Below are 5,661 nucleotides of genomic sequence, written 5' to 3'. Positions count from 1 at the left end.
ACATATCATACGGTATGTCACTTTCACACTCAACCGGCAAAAAACGAATCCCGTATGGTGTTATAGGGAGGTCTTTCTTTAATGTTCGCTGCAGTATGTGCCAGTGAAATACAGCATCCGAACAGTCCAAAAACATGTGATCGATACTCTCCGGCTTACGGCATAAAAGACAATTAATACTCCAAGGAACAAGCAGGCCCTTTTCTTGTAACCATGGTTTCACTGGCAATCTACCGGTATGTTGTTGAAAAAAAAAAAAAAAAGGTCTTGGGTGATGGGCGTACTGGCATTCTTTGGATTCGCTTAAAAACATCTTTCCTGTGCCCGATTCCATACATCGTTCGATACATGGGTACTGGCATCATTACGTCGATAAGATCTCTATAGAGCCGCTTTTTTTACAGCGCACAAGTACTGCAGAGAAAAACGAACTTTTAGTATATTGAACGCCAACACTACTTGGCGTAGATAACCACGTATACCAGTACGCCCGGCAGAAGAAGAAGATACTATGAACTCCGGTAAATAACAGCATAATCTAACTTGTAACATAGTGCGCAAGAATGGATGACTCTGATCACGTAAGAAAATAAACCGTGACACAATCTGCCTTAAAAACAAATGGGCCAATCCCAGCCCACCAGCTTTCACTGGTCGAAAAAGATTTGTACGACTCGTACGTTCCCATTGGGAGCCCCAAACAAAAGTGGCAAAAACTCTGTGTATCTTCTGAATGTTTAACCTATTCATGCACAGCACCTGAAGCACGTACCAAACTTTCGCGGCTAAGAACATATTGCAGACTGTTGACCGTGTGAATATCGAGAAGTTTTTCTCTCCCCACTTATTTGTTTTCTCCTTCAACACTTCTGTTTTCTCCTTTCAGTATTTATTGGGATCTTTATATCGCTCCAGTGGCACACCCAGATATTTGGTCGGCACGGTCCTCCATCTGACATTTTCATAGGAATCTGTTATTGCCTCCCAGGTATCATGCCACAAACCTACACACTTATCCCAATTTATTGCGCTACCTGACCATATGCAGTACTTGTCGGCTACTTTCGCAGCTTCGCTAATACTTTCCCTATCTTCACAAAAAACGGCAATATCATCAGCATAAGACAACACTTTGATCTCCGCCATCATAAGCTTAAAACTCCGTACTTTGTTATTGCAAATTATGCTCAAAGAAAAGGCTCTAAATAAATAGCAAACAACAATGGGGAATTTGGGCACCCTTGGCGGACGCTCCTGGCAATTTGAAAACTTTCGGTGACTTCTTTGTTAACTACAATGGTAGCCTCACAATATATATAGCACATTTTCACAACATCTAAAACAATATTCCCGACATTTACGTGTTCCAATACGGAAAAAAGTACGTCATGAACAACACGATCAAAAGCCTTCTCGAGATCTAGTTGTAACATCGCGACTTGTCTGTCCCATGCATGACAGCATTCGAGGATGCTCCTTGCTGTGTGAATGTTCATTCCTATTGTTCGGCCCTTTATGCCGCACGTTTGGTGAGGACCTACGATTAACTGTATTACAGTCTGCAATCTCTTTGCTAGCACCTTCATGAACACCTTGTAATCGACATTAGTGAGGCTTATAGGACGGTAAGCACTCACAGATAAAAGCTTCACTGGATCGTCAATTTTTTGTATCAGTACAATATGCGACCTTCTAAAGGTTGCTGGTGATCGTTTATTTCGTACGCCTCAGAGAAGAGCTGAAAAAGAGCCCTCGAGAGTTCATGCTTAAATGCCTTGTTAAAAGCAGCCTCAAGTCCGTCTGGACCCGGCGTTTCCCCTTCACTTAAATCATCTATTTCTCTTTCTATTTCAATTAGGCTAATTAGAATTTCAAAGCGTGACCTGGTTTCGTTATCTAAAGTGAGCATCAGCGACAAGAATTCACTGTCTAAAGAGGCCTCGCTTTCATCGCTGCATCCAAGCAATCCTTTGTAATAATCTACAAACGCTTGTTGTATCTTAAGTTTGTCCATTGTAATCTCTTCACCGTATCGTATCTGTTTTATTTCCTTACGTGAAGCATATCGCTTCTCTTCGCTCATGGATCGTTTCGTGGGTGTTTCGCCGAGCCAGAGATGTGCTGCGCGTGCGCGTATAACTGCGCCTCTTTATTTTTCTGTATCTATTATCTCGAGCTGATTCTTTATTTTTCTTATTTCGTCAGAGAAAGTGCCTGGCTGCGCACTCTCGACTGACAACAAGAATTCCAACTGACACTGTAGTTCCTTTTCTTTTCTTTTTTCATTCCGGCGTATTGGTGAAGATCTCTCGATAGCTGTAATTTTAACTTCTTCCTTAAACCGCTCCCAGGCTTCAACGAATCTCCCCGACTCTAACAAGCGTAATTTTTCTATAAGTACTTTTACTTCGTCAACAAAAACTGTATCGTTAAGTAATTTGTTGTTGAATTTCCATAAATTCCACGAAAAACGTGACCCAATGTTTTTTACTCCTATTGAAAACATAACGACGCTGTGGTCGCTAAACGATACCGGTTTAACATCATAACTGTTGCAAAGTGGTACGAGCACATCTGACACGTATACTCTGTCCAAACGGGAGTGGCAATCACGTTGGAAATGGGTATAGACAGGACCACATCCATTTTGCAGTGCATTTCCAACATCCTCTAAGCCGCACTCTTGCAAAATCGTAGATAAGAACAAAGCACTTTGATCCCGAACAGGCAATCCCCTGTTCCTATCTTCCTTTAGGCACACGCAGTTAAAATCACCCAGCAACACCACGTTCTTTTCACATTTTAAATATGGTTCAACACTTGCAAAAAACCTATGTCGATCTTTAACATTATTTGGTGCATATACACAGATGATGCGCCATTTCTGAAACAAAAACAGAAAATCGCAAATGACAAGTCGGCCGTCTTCACTACTATAAACATATTCTTCCACAACACCTAAAGAATTTCGCAAGAATATCGCACAGCCTCCAGAGGTGCCAACTGAATGACACACGCAAACATTGTAAGAAGTCCTAAAAGGTTCGACCATGCGATCCGTTTGCTCCTGACTTTCGACCTTCGTCTCCTGAACTGCTATCAAATCAAGGTCATACTCTCGGAACAGACGACTGACCTGGTATTGCTTTCGTCTAGACCGTAGGCCACAAACGTTGAAAGTGGCTACGCGTAACGCTCTTCTAGTTTGCGAAGTCTGCGTGCATGTTGGAACGGACCGCATGGTTCTTACCTCACACATAGACCCGGCGTTGACTGCAGCCGCCGCTGAGAGACTTGCGGGTATACACGTACACGGCGTGCACCCGCCACACCCTTCACATAATGCAGAAGCCATACTAGCCGTGTCCTTTTAGGTCTGTAGTTTCGCGGCCCCTAGTTGAAGCACAACCCTCGGTGCTACGAAGGTGGCTTCGCCGGCGGTCGGGTGCCCGCGCTGACGTTAGGCTTGGGCTTGGTGGTGAGTCGCCGGCCCAAGGCCACTTTCGCCGCCGGCTCCCCTCCGGGCTCCGCGCCTTGTCTGTCGCAGTCACCTGCGACATCCTCAATCGGTCGCTTTGCAGGTGCGCCACTGACACCTGTACTCCCGACGTCCATGTCTTCCAGCTGGCTGTTCGACGCGTCGGAAAATTTTTCCTCGTCGTCATTTTCGTCCACCGGTGCTTCGTTGTCAGCCTTGGGTGTTTCATTAAGACGCCTGACTTCTTCCTCGTGGACCGCTCGGTTTTGTTTTTCCGTCGGTGTTTTCGAGAGGGGCGTGTACACAGGACCCCCTCTTCCGCTGCTGGCTGCTTCTTCGGCGTCAACTTGGTCCATTGTTTGCTCCGCGACACGGTCGCTTGTCACAGGGCCTGCCACACGGGCGTATGTCTGAGCGCACTCGTTGTCTTCATGACCAAAGCGCCTGCATTTACTACACCGGGGTATGCGACAGTCGCGTCGGATGTGCCCCGTTCGACGACATCGCAAGCACAGTGGCGCACGCCCGGGCACAATCAAGTGCGTGTTGATACCACCCACTCGAAGCTGGTGTGGCAGATCCTCGATAGTCACTCCGGTTTTGAGTTCCAGAGTTACGGTGCGAGTAGATGTTCCCTTGTCCGTGATACCATTGACGCGCCAACGCTCCTTTGATACTTCAGTCACCTTCCCATAAGCCGCAAACGCGGTGCGCACATCTTCATCTGGTACGTAATGCAAAAGCCAATGAAGCTTTAGCCTGACGTCCTGCTTGTTTGGGTCAATAACGAGGCATCGCCTTTCCTTTAACTTCACGTCGGCAACCGCAAGCACCTTCTTCATTGATTCTGGTGTGCTGAAGGTCACCGCCCAGACGTGATTCATCTGGAAGGCCCCTAAGGCAAGCACCTCGGGCAGCATTCCCAGACGAACCATCGTATCGCGGACGTCTTCCACACGGTAAGGTCTCGCCCTGATGTCTCCGTGAAGAAAAACAGTATTTGTAACACACGCACCTTTGGGTAGCTGCGGCAAAATGACTTCATAACCCTGGTTTTCTTCAGCAAAGAACCTGTTTCCGCGACCCATCTGGGCCGCAATATCCGCTCCATCGGAGCTCATGATGACACAACCGTTCGCTAGCGCGTCCGGAAATGCACTCACTATACTAATGACAGACCAACGAGCCGGCCTTGCGCATGTACTGCTCTCGATAGCTTATAAGGGAGTGCTACAATCGTGAGCAGATGATTCTAAAAATAACAATTATTCCGTTTTCTCATGAGTGGACCCTAGTTACAGCAACCAGAACGACTAACGTTGCTCAAAGAAAGGAAGTTACGACCCGTTAGCGCTGTTCTCAGGTGGAATAGCTAGCTGCTAGGAGAAAACAAAAAAGGGGCTCGTCCGGGATTTGAACCCGGGACCTCTCGCACCCGAAGCGAGAATCATACCCCTAGACCAACGAGCCTTTTTTTTTCTTTATTGCCGTCGTCGACGTACAAAATCAAGGGTTACAAATGATAAAACGTGCCAGCCACACTTTGGCCAACGCAGCACTAAAATATTGTCAGTGACACCAGTTCATCGAGTACATACATACATTGTGGTGGATCAGGCAGTGATTTGTAAGCGTCTCTCACGTAAACAACACTCTCAATGAAGTGTTCTCGCACCGGTATTACAACCAAGTCTGCATGTTCAAATTGCATGCGAGTTTTCCACATAGCGTGGAGGCCCAGGACCATAATGAGGTCGTACGGTACTTGCTCTGAGGTATCTATTGGCAAAAAGCGTATCCCATACGGGTCCAGGGGTAACTGCTTCTTCAGCGTTCTCTGCAGAACGTCCCAGTGAAAGATCGGGTCCCAGCAATCTAGGAAAACATGTTCTATTGTTTCTGGTTTTTTACATAAAAAGCAGTTGGTGTTCCAGGGGATGAAAATACCCTTTCTATGAAGCCAGGTCTTAACGGGAAGTGTGTTTGAATGTAATTGGAAGAAGGACTTAGTTGATGGACGTACTGGCATTTTCTTCACTATTTTTAGCACGTCCTGTCCGGGGCCTCCACGGTGTGGCGAGCGGTACAAAGGTACGGGGAGCATCGTGTCCACAAGATATCTCTACAATTTTTTCTTTGTAACGGTGGACAGATACTGCTGTGAGAAACGCACATTTAACATC

At 46.4% G+C, this 5,661-nt stretch overlaps 1 non-coding gene across 1 annotated transcript; it reads right to left on the bottom strand.

The window, feature by feature from the left end:
- Positions 1-4,876: 4,876 nt before the first annotated feature.
- On the bottom strand, positions 4,877-4,948 carry Trnap-cgg (transfer RNA proline (anticodon CGG)). Its single transcript has one exon. It is a non-coding gene; the product is annotated as a tRNA-Pro (tRNA).
- Between the last annotated feature and the right edge of the window lie 713 nt (positions 4,949-5,661).

Source organism: Dermacentor silvarum, chromosome 7 (assembly GCF_013339745.2).
Source record: "Dermacentor silvarum isolate Dsil-2018 chromosome 7, BIME_Dsil_1.4, whole genome shotgun sequence".
NCBI classification, from domain to species: domain Eukaryota; kingdom Metazoa; phylum Arthropoda; class Arachnida; order Ixodida; family Ixodidae; genus Dermacentor; species Dermacentor silvarum.
Note: the sequence above shows the minus strand (reverse complement) of the source record. Positions and strands in the feature narration are given on the sequence as shown.